Source organism: Tenrec ecaudatus, chromosome 11 (genome assembly GCF_050624435.1).
Source record: "Tenrec ecaudatus isolate mTenEca1 chromosome 11, mTenEca1.hap1, whole genome shotgun sequence".
In the NCBI taxonomy this organism is placed as follows: domain Eukaryota; kingdom Metazoa; phylum Chordata; class Mammalia; order Afrosoricida; family Tenrecidae; genus Tenrec; species Tenrec ecaudatus.
This window is the reverse complement of record NC_134540.1, coordinates 80,274,878-80,300,531: the sequence shown is the minus strand read 5'-3', so window position 1 is coordinate 80,300,531 and position 25,654 is coordinate 80,274,878. Positions and strand designations below refer to the sequence as shown.

The 25,654-nt window shown below is 47.3% G+C and overlaps 1 protein-coding gene across 2 annotated transcripts in view; it reads right to left on the bottom strand.

Annotated features, from left to right (window-relative positions):
- The window catches only part of NCK2 (NCK adaptor protein 2), a 168,030-nt gene extending 151,528 nt beyond the window's left edge, over positions 1–16,502 (bottom strand). The window contains exon 1 of one of the 2 annotated variants that reach the window (XM_075563349.1): positions 16,369–16,502. The gene's annotated coding sequence lies outside the window, so the exon portion shown is untranslated. Of the gene's footprint in view, positions 1–15,861; positions 16,174–16,368 lie in introns of those variants that run through there. The other variant, XM_075563348.1, reaches the window with a different exon arrangement.
- Between the last annotated feature and the right edge of the window lie 9,152 nt (positions 16,503–25,654).

Here is a 25,654-nt window from a genome sequence, read left to right as displayed (position 1 = left end):
ATCACAATGGTCAACATATAACTCCCTCCAAGGAAGATGGACAACAGAAAAGTGGGTGATGGGAGACAGCAGTTGGTGTAAGACATGAAAAAAAAAAGTATAAATTATCAAGGGTTCAGGAGGGAGGAAGGTTGGGGGAGGGGGGGAAATGAGCTGATAGAAATGTTTTGAAAATGATGATGGCAACATATATACAAATGTGCTTGTGGTAAGATTGTGGTAAGCGCTGTAAGAGCTCTTGTATAAATGAATTAATAAAAAAGAAAAAGAATGCCTAGGCTTTCAGAGGAAGAACAGACTACAAAGAAGGAAGAAGCCATCTGCTTCCGAGGGGTTCACTAAGAAACCAAACTCACTGCCATCAAGTTGATGCCGACTCACAGCAACCCTAACGACCAGGGTAGAACTGCCCCTGTGAGTTTCCAAGGCTGTTATGGAAACAGAAAGTCTTGTCTCTCTCTTGAGGAGCGGCTGATGGTTTCGAACTACTGACCTTGCAGTTAGTAGCCCAACTCGTAACCACGCCACCATGGCTCTTTCCGAGGGTTCAGCAATTGTAAATTGCAAGAATCGCAGCAAAGCCTTGCTGTATCCTGGATGATGAGCCACTCAGGATGGAAGGCACTTCACAGACCCGACTGCTGAAGAGCTGCCTCCTCAAAGTAGTCAACCACAAGAACATGGCTGGAACTAAAAACGAAAAGAACTCACAAAGGAAAGCTACACACATTCAACTAACAGTCGCAAAGCATGACTCTAGGAAATCCAAGTTATCATGAGTGAAATTTGACTCATAAAGATGCATGTCATTGGTGAGCTGAAATGAACCAATCATTTAGCCATTCTGAATCAATTGTATGGCATACTGTGTCAGAAGTGACATTCCAGAGGGAAGGCACTGCAGCATTCATGGTTGCAAAGAACACTCGAAGATCTATCTTGAAGTACAATGCTGTGATAGGAAAATACCCTACACCTACATAAAGTGCAGCCACGATTGTACTCTTTCCTCCTACTTATTCCATCTGTATGCTGAGCAAATGATCGGAGAAGCTAGACAATACGAAGACATTAGCAACCAAATTGGAAGAGGGCTGATTAACAACCTACAATCTACAGATGGCACAATCCTGCTTGCTGAAAGTGAGAAGGGCTTGCATTACTTGCTGGTGAAGAACATAAAGTACAGTCATTATTATGGACTGCAGCTCAATGTACAGGAAACAGAAACACTCACACGTGGACCCAAGACAAGACCATGAAAACTGAGAAGATTTCCTTTTGCTTGGATCCATAATCAGCAGCACAGTAGTCAAGAAATCCAAGAGCATACTGCACTGGGCAAATCTGATGCACAATACCACTTTTATATCCAAGAACTAGGAGGTAACTTTAAAGTCTAAGGTGCACCTGGCCAAACCCATGGTATTTTGGATTGCCTCATATGCATGTGAAAGTTGGACAATGAATAAGAACTGACGCATTTGAATACTGTGCTGGTAAGGAATACTGAAAGTGCTGTCGGTGGTGAGACCTAATCTCACGGACTTCCGATGTGTTATCAGGAGAGGCAGTCCCTGGAGAAGAACATCAAGTTTGGTGAAGTGGTGGGCAGCAAGGAATGCCTTGGTGAGATGGACTGCCACCGTGGCTGCAACAATGGGCTTAAAGTAACAGTTGCGAAGATAGGAGTTGGACCGAGTAGGGTTTTCTTCTGTTGCACACAACAAGGTGGCTATGAGTCAGACTCGATGTGATGGCACCCAACAACCACTTTGGAAGAAGTAGCTGTGTATTTTCAGAGTAAACCACTTCCGTTTCCCAGTTCAAATCAAGGAAAAATCCTAACAGAGAAGCCCCTAGGGGTAGTTCGTCTCTGCCCTACAAAATCGCTATGCCTCAGAATTGCATTGATGGCAGGAGTTCAGGTTTATTTATTTTTGTTGATTGGGGGGGGGGGGTTGTTTATTTAACATCTATGGAGAGCCTAATCCTTATGAAAGGTGCTATCAGCTTTATTGCACATCAAAATATAACACTATCATAATTATTATAAGCTGAGGCTTCAAAGAGTTTGCGGGGAAATCCCATTATCTTTTCATCCAATTTATTTTTCATCCAATTTTTCTATGAACTCTGTGAAATCTCTTTTCTTAAGAGATGGTTTAGTCAAGCTTAAGCAGCAACATATTAATCACTCTAGTCTCCATCTATAGATGATCAATCAACTAAGCTACACTTAAAGCCCAGCAAGTTTCACTCTTCTTTCTTTAAAAGGAATGTCACAGTTTCTTTCTCGACTCCACTGGGTCTTATCTACTGAGCCCATGGAACAGTGCCAGTAAGGAAACAATGCAAAGGGAACGGAACCAGGAGAATGGCTTTAAGAAGTGAGGAGAAACTTCTGGATACAGGCTAGATTGTGGCTACGAAGGCAGTAACTGAAGGATGGAGAAGGGAAACCTCTAAGAGTGCAGGTAATGAGGCAGATGGAAAACAGATCTGTCTGAAATAAACGGTCAGGGCAAGGGAAAGTATGTTCAGCACACGAGTGAGTCACATACTACAAATGTGCAACAAAAACAGAAAGAAAAAGCCGTTTTTATTCCTTTCTTGCCAGATCCAGCTCCTGAATTTGTTTCTTCAGAAAAAAAATTATAATAATAGTAAATAGTTTAGCTCGACAAAAATTCACTACTCACCTATATCAAATTTCCCAAAACTACCTCTAAGAGTCCCTTGTTATTTCTTGGTCTCTCGAAATCCCCCTGCAGCTTGGCAGTTTTTATGTCCATGTCCCCAAACTGGCATCCATCACTCAGAGCAATAAGAAAAGCGGGCTGTTTATCACCATTCCAGATCGCATCCCCCACCCACCCCCACTGCTGCTGCTTCTCCCTCTCTCCCTCTCTCACACAAAGACTTCAAATAGGAACGCTGGCTTGTCAGGCAACTGTCCTTAGAATGAACAGAGACATTGGAAGCAGTAGAGAAACAGAGAAGCTGCGCTAAGTGTGACAATTAAAAACAGCGGCTGACTTGGGAGACAGCCAAAATCTGTAAGGTTTTAAACTAGGCACATCCCTAAAAGAAAATCTACTGACACAGTGATGGACTTAGTCTCATGAGGGCCACTAGTCCCTTCCTAAACATTTACCCGAAATCTTGCCCTGAATACAGGGTCTCTACGTGTCAGAAGTGACTCATCAGCAGTTTGAGTTTTCTTGCCTTCTAAACTCACCGCCATCGAATCATAGCACCCCTATAGGCCAGGGTAGAAATGCTCCCTGTACATCTTTACAGGAGTAGACAGCCTCATCTCTCCCCTACATAGCAGCCGGTGGATTCAAACCACCAACCTTCTGGTTAGAGGCCCAGTGATTGGCTCACAGTATCACTAGGGCGCCCCCTTCTACTGACTGATTATTCCACCCTAACTAGTCTAACCGCCACTGCCATTTTCTTGAATGATTAAGCAGATGTAGATAAGTAACTCTCTACTGTTACTCATCCTTGAACAAGCTAAATCAGAGCTGACCATATGAGAAGCAAGCTGATTATAAATTTAAGCCTCCCCGTTATAGCCCTAAATGGAAACAAACCAGTTTTCCCCATGGCTTGGAACAAATGGAAGCTTTCCCAGAAGACCCCAGTTTTCGGTATCTAAGCTCTGTGTGCTCTGGAGGAGGGTTGCTGATGATTCAAGGGTCCTCCCAACATGGAAGGGCATTAGGTTGAGAATGTTGTGGCCCATGAGAGAGCTCACTTGGAATGACAGCCAAAGTCAAAGTTCCCATTGGGCCCTTTGGGCAGGAGTTTTCAAAGAGTACTAGACTGAGACGACCTGGCCTCTCTCCATTACTCTGAAAATACTTGCAAAGGATTTTCAAAGCCATCACAGCATGCAGGACGTTGTGGGCATTGGAAGAGCACAAAGAAAAGGAATTACTACTGTGTTTGGCTCTAAGGTTTTCCATGAAGACCCGTCTACCTTCACCTTACTAAGAGTAACTCAAAGGGTGAAGAAGGGCAGCGGCTAGAAACGATCTTACTCAGGTTACCCATCATTAGAAGATGCACAGGCTCAGGTACAGAGTGGGGGAAAAATGATGACTCCGGCTACCTCAATCCCCACCAAGGTGCTGTCACCTCCGCGCCACTGCTTATGAAGTGGCTGATCACCCGGGCTCAGCTGGTGCTATCTGCATAGTGGCAGGCTTTCAGCTGTGTACCAAGTCCTACAGCAGTGGGGCTCAGAACGTCCTGTCCATATCAACAGCAGCCAATCACCATAGAATCACTCTGAAAAGCAAATTCTCAGGTCCTGCCCCAGACCTCTCAGAGCCCTGGGGGTGTGATGTAAGGTTACACATGGGGCTGCAATCTGTAAGATCGACAGTTCAAAACCACTAGCAGCTCAAGAGATAGCTGGGCTTTCTACCTCCATAAACAATTAGTGTCTCGGGCACCCAAAAGGGGTCACTATCAGCCAGTATTGACTTGATGGTAGTGAGCTAGCTACCCCAGACCTCTGGGACAAAGGTCTGTATTTTAACAAGTTCTCCAACTGGTGCCAATGCCCACTACTCTGTGCAGGCAAGGGAGGAGGAGCTGGGGATGGGCGCAGCAAGACCAAGCAAAGGGGACCAAAGCTACTGCTCTGTAACCCCTTAACTGCCACCCCTCAATGACCAGTGTGGAGGTGGAGTGAGGTATGGCATCGATTCCAACCCATCTTGACCCCATGTGACAAAGTGGAACAGCGCCCTGGGGTTTCCTAGACTTCTATCTTTACAGAAGCAGGCTGTCAAAGCTTTTCTCTTGTGGAGCCGACAATGAGTTACACCCCCCCACCTATCAGTTAGCAGCCCAAAGTCCACGCCCTGCTCCTCCAGGCTGTTATGTTGCTGTCCAAAGGGCAGGTACCTACTACAGAAATTGGATAAGAGGTTCCTAGAGTAAGTCAGAATGGCCAAATGCCATTCACTATGAGTGATACTCGGCTTCTCTGCTTGGATAGCACAATAAATGCTTATGTTTCTGTCTTATGTATTTGCAGATACATCTTAATAGAGGCAGCAGCCTAACATAGTGGATGAAAGTAGAGACTCAGACTCCACACGCCACAAGCGTGAATTCCAGGTCTAGCTGTGTTAGTCCAGGTTAGCGAGAGAAACAAATTCATACACACTCATGTGTATAGCAAAGAGTACATTAAGAAAACATTCCAGCCATGTCCATAAGTCCAATGTTAGCCCGTATGTCCAATACTAGTCCATAAATTCCTCTTTAGACTCACGCAGCCAGGCAATAATGCCAAATGCAGGAAGATCACAGGCCAGGGGGTGGAAAGTCTTGTGGATCCCGTGGTGGTAGAAGCATCTCAGTGCTGACGGAGGTCTCCACGTGACTCGTCCAGCTCCCAGGGCTCTGTATGCATCAGCATAGCTCCATCAGGCTCATTGTCAGTAATGTCTCACAGGGAGTGAGCATGTGTCCCGCCTCCAGCAAGCTATTTATCTCCTTAGTGCCTCCAAATGAGGTCATCAAGCTGTGACCCAATGGAGAGGCTAAACTCCACCCCTCCACTCCTAAGTCTCAAATTGACAACAGATGATGTAACTACCACACTAACTGTGTAATCTGAGGCCCGAGTCCCCAGGGTTCAGGCACTCCTCTGCCAGCTGAGAGTTTGAGTGTTCAAGTCTGACCAGAGGAGGCTCAGAAGAAAAGCCTGGCACTTCAGCCCCTGAAAATCCTCTCAGCACAATTCTACATTGTTACGCATGACGCCACCAAGTCAGAATCGATGCACCCCCAGCTGGGATGTTCAAGAACTTGGCACATGTGAGAAAGATGCTGAGTGCAGATACTCCAAAACCCTACTTTTTGCATTGGAAATTTAATCTCCATAATTCAGAATGCAGTTAAAATATGAGCTACATGTACACAGTGTTAATCGAATCAGAGTTCTGTACTGAGCCCGCATGCGCCAATACGGCAACCTCATTCAACCTGTTGAACACTGACAATGTAGCTACACAAAATGACGGTGCAGCAAATCTCAATTAATGCCAGACTTCAAAGACCTTGTACAAGTAAAGGAATGCAAAATATCTTTTTATGTTGGTTGCGTGTCAGAATGGTAATTAAGATAAAAAGTTTATGACAATAAAATCCATCGTGCGTCTCTATCTTTTTTTGGTGGCTACCAGAATATTTAAAATTATGGGGAAGCACTACTCTTTATTTTTTAATAGCTTTACACATTCCAGTATGTCCATTCGCGTGTAATTCTGTTGTTCATCCCATCTGGTGGAGTTACACAATCATCAATGGGCAGTGCTACTCTTGACAATCATGTGAAGTGGCAGAGAAACACACACACACAGTCCCTGCGTCTAAGCAGAGGCAGGTCCTGCACAATGTAGTGGATACAAAGTTGTGGCTGCATGGTTACAATGAAGCCATGATTATAGGGGATCAGCCTGTTGTCTTTAAAAGCAAAAAATAAACATTTTACTATCAGTTAGTAAAATGTCACTCAGTATGTCACCGCCATGAGGTGTCTATTAGCTCATGGGGTTTGGGGGAGCTGAGGGTTGGAGTGAGGAGGTTTGAGGAGCCCAGCCACACAGGTTCACGCATGCCATGCTGGGGACTTTGGCCAAGAACCCAAGGGCGGTGGAGAGTCACTAAGTGTGAGCTATGGCCAGGTTTGAATATTCGAGTGTAGTGAACAGGAAAGAGTGCCAGGAGCAGTTAGAAAGCTACTACCATGGTCCACAGGAAAGAAGAAAAATTCAGCAGAACTCATATGTCAGAGAGTCTGAGATGAGAAGCACTAGGGATTCATCCATGGATTTGGATGATGAGGAAGAATTAAGGGAGGACCCACCCAGACTGAAAAAGGCAAGTTAGTTGGGAGATGTTACATACAGTTTGGAACATTCAGGGTTTCGGGTGAAAATGAAAAGTATTATCTCAGCTAATTCATGTGAATGAATTAACAAATTAACTGGGTCGTGTATGCTCTCCCCTGCCTTAAATAATCATCCTGGAGACTCAAATCGGCCCTGCCAGACACATCATGCTCGCAGAAGACACAGAGTGCACAGGTGTCCCTCAGCTATGCAGCACTGTCACGGTACCCAGGAGAACACTTGGCCATCAGTGGGTCAACGCACTGCAGCAGCTGCCACCTCCCACGCCTTCTAACACTTGGCTACATGCATCCAGGTGCAACACCTTCCACACACACCTCTACTATTTGATCATGATTCAAATTTTTTTAATAATAAAGCTTCACTACCGTTGAATCTGCGTATGGTAAGAGGACACACTCCTAAGTGGAATTAAGTCAAGACTCTTTTTCTCGCCTCAGCTCATTCTACTTCAAATGTGACCACACTTTAAAAGCTGACCAAAGACAAAGTTTCTTACCTATGTAGTCTTTTTATTTTTAATAAATCTTTTTATTGGGGCTCATACAACTCTTATCACAATCCACACATACATCAATTGAGCAAAGCACCCTTAAACATTTGTTGCATTCGTCATTCTCAAAATTCGCCTTCCACTTGGGTTCCTGGAATCAGCTCAGTTTCCTTTTTTTTCCCCCTCTCCTTCCCTCCCAGTTCTCCCCTTCCCCCTGCTCCCTTAATAGTTTATAAATAATTATTTTATCTTATCTTACACTGCCCAGCATCTCCCCTCACTCACCTTCCCATCGCCCATCTCCCAGAGAGGAGGTTACACATAGATCTCCAAGACTGGTTCTCCCTTTCTACACCCCCTTCCCTCCCGGTGTCGCCACTCCCACGGCTGGTGTTGAGGGGTTCATCCGTCCTAGATTCCCTGTGTTTACAGATCCCTACTGCACCGCTGTACATCCTCTGGTCCAACCAGGTCCGCAAGGTAGAACTGGGGTCACGATAATTGGAAGGGGAGGAAGCGTTCAAGAACTAGAGGAAGGTTTTGAGTTTCATTGTTGCTACACTGAACCCTGAGTGACTCATCTCCTCCCCACTACCCCTCTGCAAGGGATGTCCAGCTGTCTACAGATGGGCATTGGGTCCCCATCACGCACTCCCCCTCATTCACGGTGATGTGATTCCCCCCATGCCTACGTAGTCTTATAAGGTCTCTATGACTACTATCCTGGAGCCCTGGTGGTGTAGTGGTTAAGCGCTGGCCACACTTCATCCACAAGGTTGGCATTTCAAAATCACCAGGTGCTCCAGAGGCTTAAGAGGGGGCTCTTTCTATTCCTGTAAACAGGTACAGTCTCGGAAACTCACAGGGTCACGAGGAACCAGCATGGACTCGTTGGCAGTGAGATGACGAGCATACGAAGGTCAATTAGGAAGAGCTGCTACAAAATCACTGAAACCTTGACGAAGCAAAAATACACAAACCGTGAAGCGGTGGCTTCTTGACGCAGCCCCCAGCTGGGCCTACACCCTTCCCAAGGGGTGTGTCCATCTCCCTAACCTTTCCCTGAGGAACTCTGCAGTCTGGTTCACAGCAAGTCAAAATGCCAGTGCGGGTACCATCAGGGGACTCAAAGTGTGTTGCTGCACAATGCTCTTTGAGTTTTAAGGACTTAGAGGAAGTCTTAAAGGGCAAGGATCAGACTGCAATGTGGACAGTGGACAGTTTCTCAATGAGATTCTCAAAAAGACAGGCCTTTCCTAGCTTCGAAGAATGAGCAGGTGTAATGTCATAATGGAAAAAGAATCCCTTGGAGCAACTTTCCTGGCCTTTTGTCTGACCAGTGCAATCCATTAGCTCACCCTGCATCCTTTTTGAGAAAAGTTGCTAAGGCTGCCCCCATTGGGATTCCAAAAATCAATCACCATCACCCTGTGCCTTGCTCTTTCTGCCTTTACTCTAACTAACGAAGCCAGCAGCTCCTCGCAGAAGCCACCGTTTTAATGGGGTCTTACTTTGGAAGGCACCCTAATGAGGCCAAGACCATCTATTAACATGAGGAGGGACCTGCAGTCATCCACTGAGCACAGAGACAGGTCTGCACACGCCACGAAGGAACCCTCGCAGTGAGGATTTCTGACTTACCCCCAGAGAAGGAGCCCACACTCCCGCCTCACTCTGACAGCTCCGGAGCCACAGCTGGCTGGCGTTTCTCAAATAAACAGACTCCAGATCTGGGCAATGGAAACACCAGGACTTCCTAAAATAAGCAGCCTTCCTTTAGAACACACAGTTACATACTAAAGAGGCACACACACACTCCTCAACGGACGAGAATAACCAGGACAACGCTGACACAGAAAGAGCTCCTCTACAGGGAGGCAACGGACACACGGAATTTGCTCCCAGCGATCCCCTTACCCATCTGTGACATCGCAGAAGCATAAAACCAAGGTCTATAAAATCCTGCTCTACCGACTGTCACATTACAAGCAGCTATCCCCAGCACATTTTGGTGTGGCGTCTTTAATGTCTGCTTAGCAGTGGCTAAGGGGCACATGGCTGAAGTGGAAGCAGTTAGGTGTAAATTCAAACTCTGTCATCTCCAACAAATTCCCTGAGCTCCCATGTTCTCAGAGATAAATGAGGGCTGGGCTAGTTTTTCCCTGTTACTCTAACCATGTAAATAGGGTAGAGTATGGAGAAAGTCATCAATTATCCCAGATGCACTTGTATGAAATGCCATCAAGCTTCAACATGTTCATAGAATGGAATGAAGATAATGGAATTTTCCCACCAACTTTTTGAAGCCCCCATGTGTCATCATCATAGTTTTAAAAATATTTATTAATGAATGACCAGCAATTCCACTTTCCCAAACTTATTTTTTTTAAGAATCTATAGAATTTAAAGTTATGAGTGCATTTGCAGCTTCTCTGCTTAAAAATACTAGAAAACACAAAGGGTAGAAATAGGATGATACTGAACTCCCCGGGTCTGGGTAAAAAGCACTTCGTTCAACATGTTCTGCTTCAGACTTGACATTGGAAAGACAGACTCATCTATTGAAAAGCAAACCACCCAGCAAGCCCACAAAATTATATATTTGGGGTTGTCTGGGGTTCTTTTATGTTTAGTTTCATGGACACAAATGTTTCATTTGACAGAGAATTTACCAAAGACAAACTAACCCATTCGTCCTATTGCCTCAATATCTCACTGACAACCAAAACACCATACTCACTGCCATCGAATCTACGCCAATTCTTGAAGATCCTACGGGACAAGGTAGAGCTGCCCCTGCGGGGTTCAACTGTTTATGATCAGAGAAAGCCCCTCTTTCTCCCGTGGAGCAGCTGACGGTCTTGAGCTGCTAACCCTGTGGATCACAGCTCAACTCATAATCACTAAGCCACCAGGCCTCCCACTCCCACCGGCACAGTCTCCCCTAAATGCCACAGAGGTTATACACCCAAGGACAGGGATTTTGCAGGTCCCTCGTTACAAGGTGAGAGCCTGGTTGTTGCTCCTCATGGTTGCCGTCAAGTTGATCCCGACTCATGGGGATCAGAGAGGAGCAACCCCACGGGGTTTTCTAGAGCCACAGTAACCTGTAAGGTTCAAATTTTATATTCATCTAGCTAATGATTATGTGTTGAGTATCAGATATTACACTAAGACCTGAAGCTATTGTCCTGAGATAATAATCTTTAAACCTTAAGCCAAAGTACCCCTCTAAATCATCTTAAAACTCAACAATAGTTCAGCTTAAGTAGTTAGTTAGAGGCCATAGATGTAAACTAAGTATTGTCCTATACACAGTTCTGCAATAACCATGATCTATAAGTAGACACACTGAATGAGTGTGAGTGAAAGTGAGTATAGCCAAAACTACATAGAGACTTGACAGAAGGTAAGTGTACATGCTATTTATGTACCTTTGCTGCAAACATGCCCACGAATGTGATGGAGCATACCAGTGGTGAAGTTACAAAAATTTAGCATAATAGCTATAACTAGACACCTTGAGGGACTGCACTGCTGGGTCTGGGGGCTCAGGGCCATGGTCTAGGGAGATTGCAAGCGATAGTAAGGTCAATACCATAAACCATAGTCCATAAAGATTATGTGCTATATTCTAATCTGGTGAGGGTGATTGGGAGTCTTAAAAGTTCATGAGTGGCCATCAAAAGTGATAAGGATTTCTCCCTGTCTGGAGAAAATAAAATCAAGAGTGATGAAAATGTAAACCAATGGACTAATGGCCCACACCAGCATCACACTCTATGCACCTGAGACATGAAGAACTAGATGGTACCCAGCTACCGCCTCTGCTCTGGAAGGGACCACCCATCAGAAGGTCCTGGATGGAGCGGGACTAGAATGTGAAACACAACTCAAAACCACTGGAGAGTCCAGGCTTACCGGTCAGTTAGAGACAAGCAGCAGTTCTCAACCTGTAAGTCACAACCCCTTTGGGAGTCGAACAACCCTATTACAGGGGCGCCTGATGCACACAGTTGCAAAATTACAGTTATAAAGTAGCAAAAATAATTTCACCATTGGGGGTCACCACAACATGAGGAACTGTATGAACGGGTCCTGACATGAGGAAGGTGGAGTACCGCTTGACTAGAGGAACCCTGGGGACTAAGGGGCCCTTCATTACCCTGAAGGTCTGAAAATGAACTCACGTCCAGGACTCAATTTTCTGTCAAACAAGAGAAGTTTATCAAGAGACTCATAGCAGCTAGGGAAGTCCACACCTTAGAATAATCTGAGAGTTGGGATCAAAAGAGCAGGCTTGCTCCAGGGCAAAGTTCAGAGGGGGTGGTGGTGAAGGGGGGGGGGCGTTATTAGGCAAGGAGAAAGCATGGGGAAAGAGAACCCAGGAAGCAAAATAAGTGGCGTTACCCTGAGGAGACCGCACTGAATGAGAAGGAGCTCCATGTTGTGAATTGCTGAATGTCCAACCCATGACCAACTCCGTAAGCCAATGATTCACAATAAAAAGTTTTAAATGTTTTAAAAGCTTGCGAGTTTACAAACTCTAGGGTGCAGTTCCACTCTGTAAAGGTGTGTGGCTCACCAAGAGGTGAAACGGACTCCACAGCGCTGGCTTTTGTTGTGTTTGTGTTTTCTTTTGGCAATGCCAGAGATGGGTGTAAGGGGCCAGGGGGGGGGGGGAGGTTCCAAAAACTCGTGGAGAGACAGAATGAAAAGGTAATAGCATTTTCCCACGAACTTTTGAAGTCCCCTGGTAAGTGTGAATATAAATGCGAGGTGCTGGGGCAAAGGCTGAGAAATCTTGTCAATGTTAATTAGACCTCCAGAAATATAAGTACTATGAGATGCGTTCAGAGAGAAATGCAGGAAGAGCAAAAAAAAAAAAAAAACTAATTTGTAAAATTGAACTACTAAATGACCTAAAGAAATCTGGAACTATTTTTACCTCAGCTGCACACTTCTGATAACCCGCTAAAGGCTGCCTTGGCCTCCTTCTGAGTAGCTGTAGCTCAAGCATTTAACAATGTAACATAGTATCATTTTTAGCTTAGGTCCTTTGAAACCACACTGTGAAGTGTTTCCGTAACTCATTTAAGCAAAAGAGAAACAATCTGGAGGTGCCATTAGCAGTAACTCTGGATGGAAAAACTATCTCCTAAGGCTCTTGGGGTGAGTTGTGGGAGTTTTCAGTTCTTAGGCAGAAAGCAAATTTAGAGAACTAGTTTTTCCAAATATTGCCCACCGCCCCTCCTCCCCTGCAGCTCCAGGGAGCTTGAGCCCTACAGGTCTTAAGCCTCCCATTTTTAAAGTGGAGGACCCATTTCCACAAGCCCAGTTCCCTCCAGCGTATAACACAAGCCTGTCTGACACATCTGCACCGATCTCAGCCCGTGAATCAAGACCCCTTTGGGGGCCGAACGACCCTTTCAGAGGTCGCCTACTCCATCCTGCATATCAGATAGTTATATTACAATTCATAACAGTAGCAAAATTACAGTTATGAAGTAGCAACGAAACTAATTTTATGTTTGGGGGGTCACCACAACACGAGGAACTGTATGAAAGGGTCACAGCATGAGGAAGGTTGAGAACCACTGCCATACAGCCACACAGCCCAAGTTCAGCCAGGGCAAATTAAGCTAATGGGAGTGATAAAAGCAAAAAAGAACTCCAGGTCAGGCCAGGCAATCAGGAAGTCTGAGGTATTTTAAAAGATTACCCAGCCTATGCACACGCAGATTTCTAGTGCATTTAATATAGAGAATTCATTTCTCAAACACTGTGTACGTAAGATCTGCTGGAAAACTTCAATCACCCCATACATGTAAGACAGAAGGTAAACGTAAATCAGCCTCACAGAGGAGGGAGATTAAGCATGTAGCCGTTCAGTGTCCTCAACTGACCAAAATTTACTAGAAAGCAAAACTCCGAAGCCTGGAAACTAAGTTTCAAAATATCAAACTCACTGCTGCGAGTTGATTCAACTCACAGCTACCCTGTTAGACAGGGTAGAATTGCCCCCATTGGTTTCCAAGACAACTCTTTCCAGGAGTAGAAAGCCTCAGCCTTCCCCCACGGAGCTGCTAGTAGTTGGTCCAACCCCTTAAGTACTAGGCCATCAGCAGCCTAGAGACTGAGGACAGCAACTTAAAACATGCTTTCGCCAAGCCCCACCCCCTAAGAGGAATGGGTCTGCCACCAAAGTGGATAGGGATTAAAGGAGCTGTCAATTACCCACCAAATTTACATCCTGATTTTCATGACTGACCCAGTTAAGTGCTCATCTAGCTCCAGTCCAGGTGAGGCCTGCAATCCAGGAAGAGTGGCAAGACAACACTGGCTTTAAAGTCCTGAATTCCAGCAGGAAGTACACAGTTGTCCCAAGACCATGAAGATCTGCCACTGTCTTTCTTTAATCAAAACTGCATCAAATCAACCCAGAGGAGGGAGTGAGGTAGTAGCAAGTTTGTGCCTGGCAGTCACCTGTTTCTCCACCCACCCCCAAGTCACTTCTTACCACTATTAGAGCCCACTTGTCAGAAAATGGTTCAACATCTTCAAGCTTGTCACAAACAAGGAGCCCCAGTGGCTCAGTGGTTAGGCACACAGCTAATAACCAAAAGGTTGGGGGTCCTAAGACCGAGGGAGGAAGGAAGACCTGGCAATCTGCTTCCACAGAGATTACAGCCAAGAAAACACCATGGGGCAGTTCTACTGTGGCCTGGGGGCTCACAGAGTTGAAATGGACTCCAGGTCACCCAACAACCACTGACTCAATCACTCCATATTTCTTCTCCACAAGTCCACCACTGCTAATCATTCTCTTTAGATGCACTAGCTTGAATCCTGTTACTTATTGACCCTCCTATCCAGGAACTCTTGGTAGGTGAGATGGGTGTGTTCAGAAGCAAAGTTTCGATCTGTTTTGATAGACCTGGTCATTTCATTTTCATTCCATTCCTGTTCACTTTTAAATACTAACAAGTCCTGCAGACAACCATATCTACCCCAGCACCGCCCCCCAAAAAAAGACAAGAAACACACCTCAATGTTCATCCCTACACAGAATCTGCTTCTGGAAGGCAGGGTTTGGGCAGGGACCGCAGACTTCCCTACCCCAGTCCCCAGCAAACCACTTGGTTTGTTCAGTTCAGTTTCTTTCTGGGTCAATGGAAGGAGCCAGACTTGCCGTTGCTTGGCCCCTTCTGGCCCAGCACTGAGGCTTGCCCCCACGATGCAGACGCCAAATGATCAGATGAAAACTTGGCTGAATCAGCCTTAAACCTGTTGGCAAACAAACAAAGCCAAATGAAGGGGAAACTGCCAAGCTGAATTGTCTGAAGTGGCATAGGCAGCCTGAGAGACACATTACTGCTTTGTTCCTGGAGCTGTTAAAGCGTTAGTCTTCAGCTAGTCATCAGCCAATGACCCCACCACCAGCATCCCTTGCAGACCTTCAAGGTGATCTTTATTACCTACAAACGACAGTGCTGTTTTGTTCTGTTTTCCTCGAACGCTGCCCCATCCACACAGCATGCATATTGAACTTGTGCAAGTTACAGTGAAGCCTTAAACGTCACACCAAATTCGTCCAACACCACTTCATAGTCAAATCGCCATGGATAAACCAACAGCGCACGGCTGTTGAGAAACTTTGGTTCAGGTGGCTGAAAGAGAACCACGTCCATCTGGAACAGGACTCACACCCTGAATCTGGCACAAAAGCGCCCTTCGCCTGGGCGAGGCCTTCCCTTATGCGATCTGACAGCAGCTTTGTGCGGGAATTCATAAATAGTTGCAATAAATACTGTTAAGTTCTCCCGGCGGAGCTCGGCCTCCCACGTCCCCTGCGCAAGGAGCCTTGCAACTCAGGGCTATTCTTCCCGAAGACGCGCACACCCGGACCAACACCCCTCCCCCGCCCCTGATCCCGTGTGTCCCCGAGGAGGGCTCACTCCCACGCCCGGCCCCGAGCTACGTCCCCGCAGCCGGGTCCGAGGCCGTTCACTCCTGGTCGGCCCGGGGCTCCCCAGCTCCCCGGGACCCAGCGCCCGGAACTCCTCCCGGCGCCCGCGCCGCCCTCCGCGCTGCCTCCCGAGGCCGACGGGAGCCTCGGCCGGCGGGCTCCCCGCACCCTCTCCTCCGCCCCCGGCGCCGGTACGAGGCCGGAAGAAAGGTGAGGAGTTGGAAAGTGCCGAGCCGGCAGTTCCCGCGGGGCAGGGGGCGCCCCAGGCCGCGCCGGAGCCAGGGGGACCCCGCCGAGAGGGGCAAGGGCACTGGGTCCCCGCAGCCCCTTCCCGGGCGCGGCCCCGCCCGGCCAGCCCCCGCCGCGCTCCCAACTCCGAGGAATGGCCACAAGTTTGCGGCGCCCCCGGCGCCCCGAGCCCCCCGAGCCCGAGCCGGGCCGGCCGCGGCGCTTACCTCGCCAAGGGGTTGGGCCGGGCCGCCGCCCGCCCGGGGCGGGGAAGGCAGCGCCGCGGCCGGAGCGCCACCCGGAGGGCCGGCGCGCGCGCGCGGGGGTCCCGGCGGCGGCGGCCGTGTTCCCCGCCCGTGGAGACGCCGCTCTTTGTCTGCGCCGCTGCCCTCCTGCTGCCGCCGGCGGCCGCTCGCCCCCTCCCGCGGCCCGGCGTACTCCGCCCGGGGCCCGGGCCGCCCTGAGCCTTCGCCGCCGCCTCGGCTCCGCCGCGTCCAGGCCTGGCCGCCCGCGCTCCCTCCCGCCCGGCCGCCCTGCCTCTCCGCCGCCTCGCTCGGCCGCCGCGGCTCCCAGCCTGACGAACCCCGCGGCGGCGGCGGCCCCTCCCCCGGCGCTCAACCCCCGCCCCCTCCCCTCCTCCCCGCCCCCCGCCGCTCCTCCCCCGGCCGCGCCGTGACGCCGCGAGGGGCCGGCCGCAGGCCCCCGGCGCGCGGGCGGAGGCCGGCGAGACCCACCTGGGGGCGCCGCGGCTGCACGGGGCACGGCTCCGCCAGGGCTCGGCCGGGGCCGCCCCCGCCGCCCCTCCCGGCCCGGACCCCGGGCCAAGCCTGGGCCCGGCCGGGGGCGTGGTAGGAGGTCCGCGGCCCGGGGTCTGGAACGGGGAAAGGACCGAGAGGTTGCCCGGGAATAGTCAGCTTGGCTGGCGCGCGCGCTGCTGGGCGACCGCGAAAAGGCTGGACCGAACGCGGTGCCGCGCGCCGAGAAAGAAGAAAGTAGCAACTGCTGAAAACTGCGAGCGGCGGGGAGGGCACGAGAAGGAAAAGAAACGCAGCAACTTCCAGCCCCCAGTGACTGACCGCTGCGGTCGCCTCTCCCATCCTTTTTGTTTGATTTTCTTATCGCGGCACGATAGCTGCTTGGCCACTGGCCGCCTTCCGGAAGCGTTCCCACGGCACTCTCTGCAGAGCAGGCCTGTTGTCCATCAGAAAAGTGACTTACATACAAATGTCACTTCCTCCCGGTAATTACTCGTGGGTATTTTTATTTACTCGCCTTGCATCTATTTTTTTCCTAACCAGACCATTTTTTAACTCCGTCCTTGTTGGAGCACTTTAAGAGGAGAGGAAGCCCAAACTTGCCTTCCCTGGTTGGATTCTACTTGTACACACACACACACACACACACACACACAAGACAGATGCCTGACTGGGGACCCCAGAAGGAGTTGTCTTCGGTGTTGGGACTGGCTCACTCACCCAGCTGCGAGGTGTGGCTTACCTGTAAACACACTTGGAAGGTTGAAACCCAAGGGGCAGGAGAAAGACCCAGCTTCCGCTTGCACAGACACACGCATCCAGATGTCTGTTCTCCAGTCTCCTTCCCATATGGCTTCCCAAAGGAAATCCTAATATGCAAATTATTCTGATTTCCTGGTGGGATCGCCTGCATCCATGTTAATAAGATTCTTTCTTAGACGCCTGGCTTCTCCATTATTAAACCAATAATAAGTTACACAATGTGACTGGCCAGGATTATTTGATTCACAATTCCTCTGCCTTGTTCCCATAAGGAAGTATCCAGGGATAGATAACTGATAGATAGTCAGAATAGCTCTTGCGGTGAGCTCGGGGGCTACAGGTTTCCCCAACTGTATGACCTTGTACAAGTAGCTCTTACCCTTTCCAAGCCTCATTTCCTTCCTCTACAAAACGTGGGAACCAAAGTTGAGACATCTTCATTCTTCTCTGTTGTGTTGGAAAATACCTACTTTGGTTCATCCCTTAGTGAAAACGAGTATCTAGACTAGGAAGAGAGTCTGGGGATCTATTTCCAAAAACCAAGCAGTGAACCCCCATAGGTCTCCAGTCCAATTCCATTGTTCAGAGGCTTACTGGGCAGCGACTTAGCGCAACAGCTTTACAATGAAGGAGACAGGATTCTAATCAGCCCAGTTGTAAAGCCACTTACTGAAAACAGGCATAATGATGTTGACCTCGTCTTTAACTTGTATGCTTTGTAAACTTTGATTGAAACATGGATCTTTGAACTTCACCCAATGTTTCCCCTTCATCCTCTGATAATTCCTAAACTCACCCATGACATTCTCTGTCGAAATCCAATGGTCTTTTCCTCAATCTGTATCCTATGTAATTTTCTGAAATATGTAGCATTTCTGCTATCTTATGAAACATCATCTTTTCATTACTCATAAAATGGCTACTTCCAGGTCTCTTACTTTCCAGACCCACCCATCTCTCTAAGAAGGACATTTTGTCTCCCAAACTTGTGACAGTAGTATTCCCAAAGCAGCCCTTTGCTTTTATTCCAATATATGCCTTTTTCCCCCTTTCTTTTTAGAGAGAGTTGATGATTCCTATATTCTCCCAGTATGGACTTTCCATGATTAGTTCCCAGGTTTTAGCCTCAGACATTTTCCCTTCCCTGGTCTATTAGAAATGAGTTATGAGAGACCAATTGGAAGGTGGTCGATGCAGGAGGAAAGAAAAAGAGATTGAGCATGGAGTATGTCTGTTTATTACACTAGTCCCTTATTATCAGCTGACCACAATCTCTCTCCCGTGGGCAGCTAGCTCATCATTGATTCAAGGCCAGCATGCTCAGAACACAAGTCACCTTTCCAAACCTGCTCCTTCTCCCACTTCCTCTCAGCCTTGGCCAAGAGCACTCACCAGATACCTGGTGAAGGTAGAAACCTCATGACTCCATTCCCTAAATTTTAGGTCTCCCTGAGGAAAATGAAGAGACGGCCCTAGAGGACACGAAAATCCCTTTTCATTTGAATGCTTATGATTCTGTAATCTATTCATTCGTGAACAACTCCTTGATAACACCATTCTATTTCAGATACCACGTCCCTAATTTTCCCATTATTATAACAACCATGATCATGTGCATTTAGTGAATTCTTGACAGTAATATTTTCCCCATTGTACAGATGGAAAAGGAGGAACCATAAGTGCCAGTGTGGGGAACAGAACCCTCAAATACTTGACTCTAAAAGGCTTGTTCTTTCTGCATACTAAACCCGCTACCTTCCACCTAGTCCCCCATAGCACGCAATCAATGTCATCCCAACCCTCCTAGAAATTATTTCTCTGTTACCCTACCCTTTGCCGAAGAACATCCCGTAGCCCCGGCACTAATCGGGGGCACAGAGCGCAGCTCCTGCCTTCTTTGTCACCTTCCTGCTAAGGAAGAATCCAGTCCCCAAAGGGCGGGCATGAAGCCGGCCCTCAGCTTTACAAGTCTCCATCCTCATCGTCACCCATTCACAGGGCGCACTCTGCCACCTCAGCCCTCCAGGGCTGTGTCAGTGCACACAACTTAGGCAGACAGTGTCTTTCAGACCACGAAACATTTCTTGGGCCTCTCCTCACCCAGAGCTAGGTGACAACGCGTTAGAAGGACATCTCCTTTCACACTGCTAGATAAGCTGACACCAGCCCCTCCTGGCTCTCAGTGCCCCATCGGGTTTGGGACGTTACTGAATGAACTCACAGAGTCTCACGTAAAGTATAGCACACTTATAGCTACAACCTATGACAACCAAAAAGGTCCCATACAAAGGCAGAGGCACAGAGGATGAGGCCTGGGAGGGATCACAATGCAGAGCTTCCGGGTCACAAAGAGGGACACACTGCCCTCACTAGTCTTCAGCCAGGAAGCTCCTGGAGGCGCAGGGTCTTTCTCAACCTCACTAAGTGGCCCACATGGATTGCATCACTGTAGCATGAGGCTCAGTCATCACTGGGCATGCAGGTGATGCCTCTGGGTGTGGTCAACCGCCATGCATTAGCCTCAGGCATCGCGCAGGTGTTGCCACAGCTAGAACAATACTGAGAACAAAGAGGTCCAATTGCTTCCCAGGAGGGCGAAGCTTGAAGCCCCTCATAGCCCACCAGGCCCTTCTGAAACTCTTCTAATCACAGAGAGTTGAGCATTCACCCAAGGAAAGCAGAGACGTTTACCCTCAGAAGCCTGTATTGGTTCCCCATGGTTTCAGTAACGGATTACTAAAAGCCGAGGGGTTTAAAGCAACAGAAAAGTGTTCTCTTCTATCTGGAGGCTAACTGTCGGAGGGCGGGAAATGGTGTCAGCAGGGCTGCATCCCCTCTAAAAACCATCTTGCCTTTTTCAGCTTCTGATGGCTCCAAAAGTCCCTTGGCTTGTGGCAGCGCAACTCCAATTTCTCTCTCTTTGCATGAGCTTCCTTTCTGTCTTTCTCCCTTGTCTTTCTTACAAGGACAGTTGTCATTGGATTTAGGGCCCACCCTAATCCAGGATGATCTAGCATGGGGAAGGTTTGGTTTATATTTACATCTGCAAAGACTCTTTTTACAAATAAGGCCCCATTCACAGGTCCTGGGTGGACATGCTGGCACCTTTGGTTGCCAGGGAGAGTGGAGAGGGGGGCAAAGGAGAAGGGGGCATCATTAAACTCACTACAAGATTCAACGTGGGTGAGCTTTCATTGAAGTCTGTTTAATTTTAGAATGTACAGACATTTTGGCATTTTATTCCATTGATAAGATTTTTTGTCTTACTATTATGCCCTGGTGGCATGGTAGGTTATGAGTTAGGCCACTAACTGCCAGGTCAGTAGTTTGAATTCACCAGCCATTCCTCGGGAGACAGACGAGGCTGTCTCCCCTGTCAAGATTTATAGACTTGGAAGCCTTAATGAGCAGTTCTACGCTGGCCTACATGGTCACTGTGAGTTGGAGCCAACAGCCACGGAGTTAGTTTTGTTTATCTTTTTAGTTATTATTACATTTCATTTGTAAGATGTTCTAAGCGACAATTTCAGGTGGAAAAAATATATATTGAATATTTACTCTCAGAGAAAAGATAAAACTAGTACACGAATAACTCTATTATGTAGCTAAACATGAAAAGTACTAACCAGCGTATATTGTGGGCATCAGGAAAGGCTCTACCTACCTAATCCACTGCCATCAAGCCAGTCACGACTCACAGCGACCCTATATAATGTTTCTAAGGCTTTACATCATAGGTTCCCAAACTGAATCTGGCCTACAGCTCCTTTTCGGGGGAAAAAGAAAAGTATGCAGTACCACCTAGCAATTAAAATGTAGGTATCTACTTTTCAGCATCCTTGGATCATGCCAGAGCACCACCACCCCACCCCTGGGGTGGCTCTCGCTTACCTGACAATAGTACCACCAGGGCGCCTAAGACTACAGGAAAGGCTATGGCATTGGGCGGTAGAACTGGCTCATGCACTTGGCTACTCACCCAATGGTTGGGGGTTTTAACCTACCCAGAGGTCCTTGGAGGAAAAGCCTGGCAGTCAACTTCTGAAAAATCAGCCGGAATAGATTTTATGGAAACTGGAAAACTATATAAAACATTACATTTTAAATAAATTTTGAAAACCCAGACGTGGAGAGATTCAAACTCAAAAAAGAAAATAAATAAGTAAATAAAAACAAGCTCACAGCCATCAATGCATTTCTGACTCAAGGATATACCCTACACCCAACCCCCTTCCAAGATTTATGGAGTCCGCTGTCCAGTCTTTGCAGGGAGGCAGAGTGGGCAACAACATCTCTCCACTCCCAGAGCCCTGGAAGGGATACAAGGGAGCATTAAAAAAAAAAAAAAAGGAAATCATTGAAAAGTAGGATGAAATAGTCTTTCCAAGAACTTTTGGAAGCGCTCTCCTTGCCTCCCCCGCCCCCCATACAGCCTGGGATTCGCTAGTAGAACCCTTACCCTCAGGACTTGGAAATCAGAGAAGGTGATGAGGGTCAAGGAGGGTTTGATGTGACATGCTCTAGACCCAGTGGTTGGACACCTCCTACACAGCAGTCACCTGCTTGCTTCGCTCTCACTTCTGCTCTCCGCTGCCCAACTCCTCTGCAAGCTGCTTGCCAGGCTTCCAGTGAGTTCCTGCCCTGCCCGGGTGGCCAGAGCACTTTATCCAACTTGCAGTCAAACTCCTCCCTCCTCGATGATGCGAACTGTAGATTTTGAAAAGTGAACACAGATAGGGAGGAAATTCCCAGTGGAGGAAACACAGCCCCCTGGGGATAGGGTGAATGTGGGGGGACTGGATAGGAACGGGGAATGCACACACAGGGTCATGAGGAGATGAGGCCAGGAGACAGATGGTAAGTACAGGTGAACATCGTCAGGAAAACTCATTTGATTGATACACCCAAAAGGGTTGGAAAGGGAATGCCTGGAGGTTGGCGTGTGCTGGAAGTTGGCAGTGCTGCAGTGGGATGCCCTCAAGTCAGGCCCACCGTGTAACTGTCCCGTGTTCCGTAGAACACAGCGCTGCTGCGCGGTCCTGCTCCTGCGAGGTCCTCGGATCATCATCGTTCTTGAGACCACTGCTGCAGCCACTGTATCGATCCATCTCCCCGACATTCTGCTTGGCCAAGCCTGGTGTCCTTCTCCAGCGACCGGTCCCTTTTGCTAGCCTCTCCAAAGCACACAAGAAGTCTCTTTTGGTTGGTTTATTTGTTTGGTTGTTTGTTTTTTTAAGAAGTCTTGTCATCCTCACTTCTAAGGAGCATTCTAACTGTACTTCTTGCAAGATAAATTTATTCACTCTCCTGGGAGTTCATGGTATACCCAGTATGCTTCCCCAAAATCATTTAAAGGAATCAGTTATCTGGTCTTCCTTATACTGTTTCCACTTTTAACTCCCAGACAAAGAATTTTCAGATAACAGAGAGGATGCACGTGACACAACCTGGCTTACTGAAAGCCAACAGAACTTGAGGAATTTATGGATGAAGATAAAAAAATAGGCTTGAGATAGAGCCCACCCCCCAGAGGGACAAATAACATAAATGTGGATGAAGGGAGACAACGGACAGTGTAAGACATGAAATAACAACAATAATGTATAATCGATCAAGGATGCACGAAGGTGGGAGGATGAGGGAGGGGGAAACAGAAGAGCTGATACCAAGGACTCAAAAAAAATGTTTTGGAAATGTTGATGGCAACATATGGACAAGTGTGCTTAATGCAATTGAATGATGGATTGCCATAAGATTTGTAACAGCCCCCCAATAAAATGATTAATAAATAATAATAATATACAGCCTCCCTATGGAGTATACATCAGCCTCCGAAACAACTCACTGCCATAAAGAAAACAAAAATCCTCACTCTTGGACCAATATGAAATAGCGTGATAAATCCTTAGGTTGTCCAGGGTCTCATTTCACTTGGGTCCAAAATGAGCCACTGAAAGCAGCAATCAGGAAATCATCTGCTATACTGCATTGGGACAATCTGCTGCTCAAGACCTCCTCCTAAGAACCCATTCATCCAGTGTCTGTCTCCATAGATGTACCTCTCCTGGATTTCACACAGAGAAAAACATTAAAAACAACACACACAAACCAACAAACAAAAACTAACAGCAATAAAAAAGTGAAACTAGTAAAACCCGCAACTGATACAAGAGCAGAAAGTATTAAAAACCAGAGCCAACTGAAAATGGATCAAAAGGGAGATCAAATAACAAAGTGTTAAATGTTAACCTTTTGAGGACTCCGATGTGCCTGACATAAGCCAGGGTTATTTTACTTGTCCCGTGTGCACAAGAAAGCTGGACAAGTCGGGATATTTGCATTGCTTAGGTTAGGACCCAAGGCATAAATGGCTTACACCCATCCAGTGACACAGCAGAAAATAGATGTGGCAGTTGCTTCCATTGAGACTGCTGTTCATTGGTTTGGTCTCATGATGACCTAAGATGTACAGAGTAGAAGTGAGCTTCATAGGGCTTTCAAAGCCCTGATATTCTGGAAGCAGAACACCAGACTTTGCCTCCAGGGTACTTGTACTCCCGCCTATCATTCAGCTAGTTGTCAACTGCTTAACCATTTGCTTCCCCCAAGGAATATTCCATTAAGATTTGGGTTGAGATATATCTATAGGGCAATTCTACTCTGTAACCTGTATGTTTAAGGAGCTCAGGTAACACAGTGATTTGTGTGTTGGGCAGCTAAGCTCTAGGTCAGCAGTTCAAACTCAACAGCCTCTCCACGGGAGACAGTTGAGGCTTTCTGCTCCCAGAAAGCTTTACAACCTCAGAAACCCAGAGGGAACATTCTACTCTGTCTTGTAGGTTTGCCGTGAGTCAGACTCCACTCGAAGGCAAGGAGTTTGGATTTGGCTAACGCGTGGTTGTCGTCAGTCAGATGCCACTCAAAGGCAAGGAGTTTGGATTCGGCTCACGCGTGCTTGTCGTGAGTCAGATGCCGCAGCAGCAAACCACAGCAGGGCACGTGAAGGGACGCCGGAAGGATGGAGAGATGTGAGTCAAAAGGCAGTGAGGCATCTCATGTAACAAGGAGGTTTGCCTTTGGGAAACTGCAAAGAAAATGATGGCACTATCAGAATTTAAAAAGTTGGGGACACTGGGTTTGTTTGTGTTTGTTTGTTTTGAAGGGATAAGCAGTTTTATTTTTGTATATTTAGTTTAATGAATATTTATTGCCAACTTACTACACGGGAAGGCTCTGTAGGAGGCATGCACGCACACGAACAAGTCACAGTTCCTGCCCTCAAGTGACTTTTGGCTAGAAAAGTAACGAATAGCGCTATAAATATTCCATTGGAGTAATGAGCCTTATTATGCTCTAATTGTGCCATCCATCTCTGTGTTGGTATAAATACCCTGAGGGTAGGACCAGCTCCGATTTCCTTGTACAGCCTCCAGCCTCTCTCTCTGAATACTCTGTACAGAGCCAGCACTTAATAGATCTTTCATGATAAATGGAAATTCTTCTTCTGAATTTGCCAAAGGGGACGGGGATGTCGAGCTTTGGTGAAGAGGCAGAAACACCTTTATGAAATCAATATAAGAATTTAAAAGCAAATTCTGAAGGTGGACCTACAAATGTCTGTACTTGGTTTTATCTGCATCAGCATAGGGAGCCTCTCGTGGCCATTAAGACAACGCCAACTCATAGCGACCGCCACTGGGTTTCTGAGATGGTGCCTGTCTATGGCAGTCCAAAGCCCAGTCTTTCTCCCAAGGTGCTGCTGGTGGCCTCGAACTGCCGACCATGCAGATCACAACTCAATGCGTAACTCCTACCCCCCAGGGCTCCTTAGCATAGGGAGAGAGGACTAACATGTGGCACTTAGGATGACATAATCATTTCTCACCAGAACTACTGAAAATTAACTCCCTACTTTCTTCAGATTCCAGAGCGGCAACCGCAACCAAACCCATAGCCATGAGGTCAACTCCGAGCCATCGCGGCCCCGGTACCAGTTGGAGCAGCATCCTAGTAATACATAACTCCATCTCAGAAAGGTGCAGGTAATGTTCAACAAGAAAAATCACAGTTATAAAGTATTAAAAAGTTCATCTATACCAAAAGAAGTGTGGTGATTCTAGGTCTGAATTATGATCCAGACTTGAGGAAACCTCTATGCATTGTTTTATTTTTAAAATAAAGGGAAAGCAGATGAATTAACACAGGAAAGGTGAGTACAATCGGATTAAGACAATGGCATGCAAGCTGCTACAATATGAGTGCATCTTTCAGTATGCATTTGGTCAAGCACGCATGGCCTTGACGAACATGGACAACCGAACTTTAAAACTTGGAGACTGCTTGCTTTGACATTTTTTAACAAATGTTCAAACTTTAAATTGTTCTTGATTAGGAACAGCAGGACAGAATTCATTTTAGCCAGGAAAAAAAAAAGTAAGAATGTTTCTATAACTTGAGGAAAGTTAAGGGGATTTTACTCAGATCTTCATTTTGAATTCTGCCA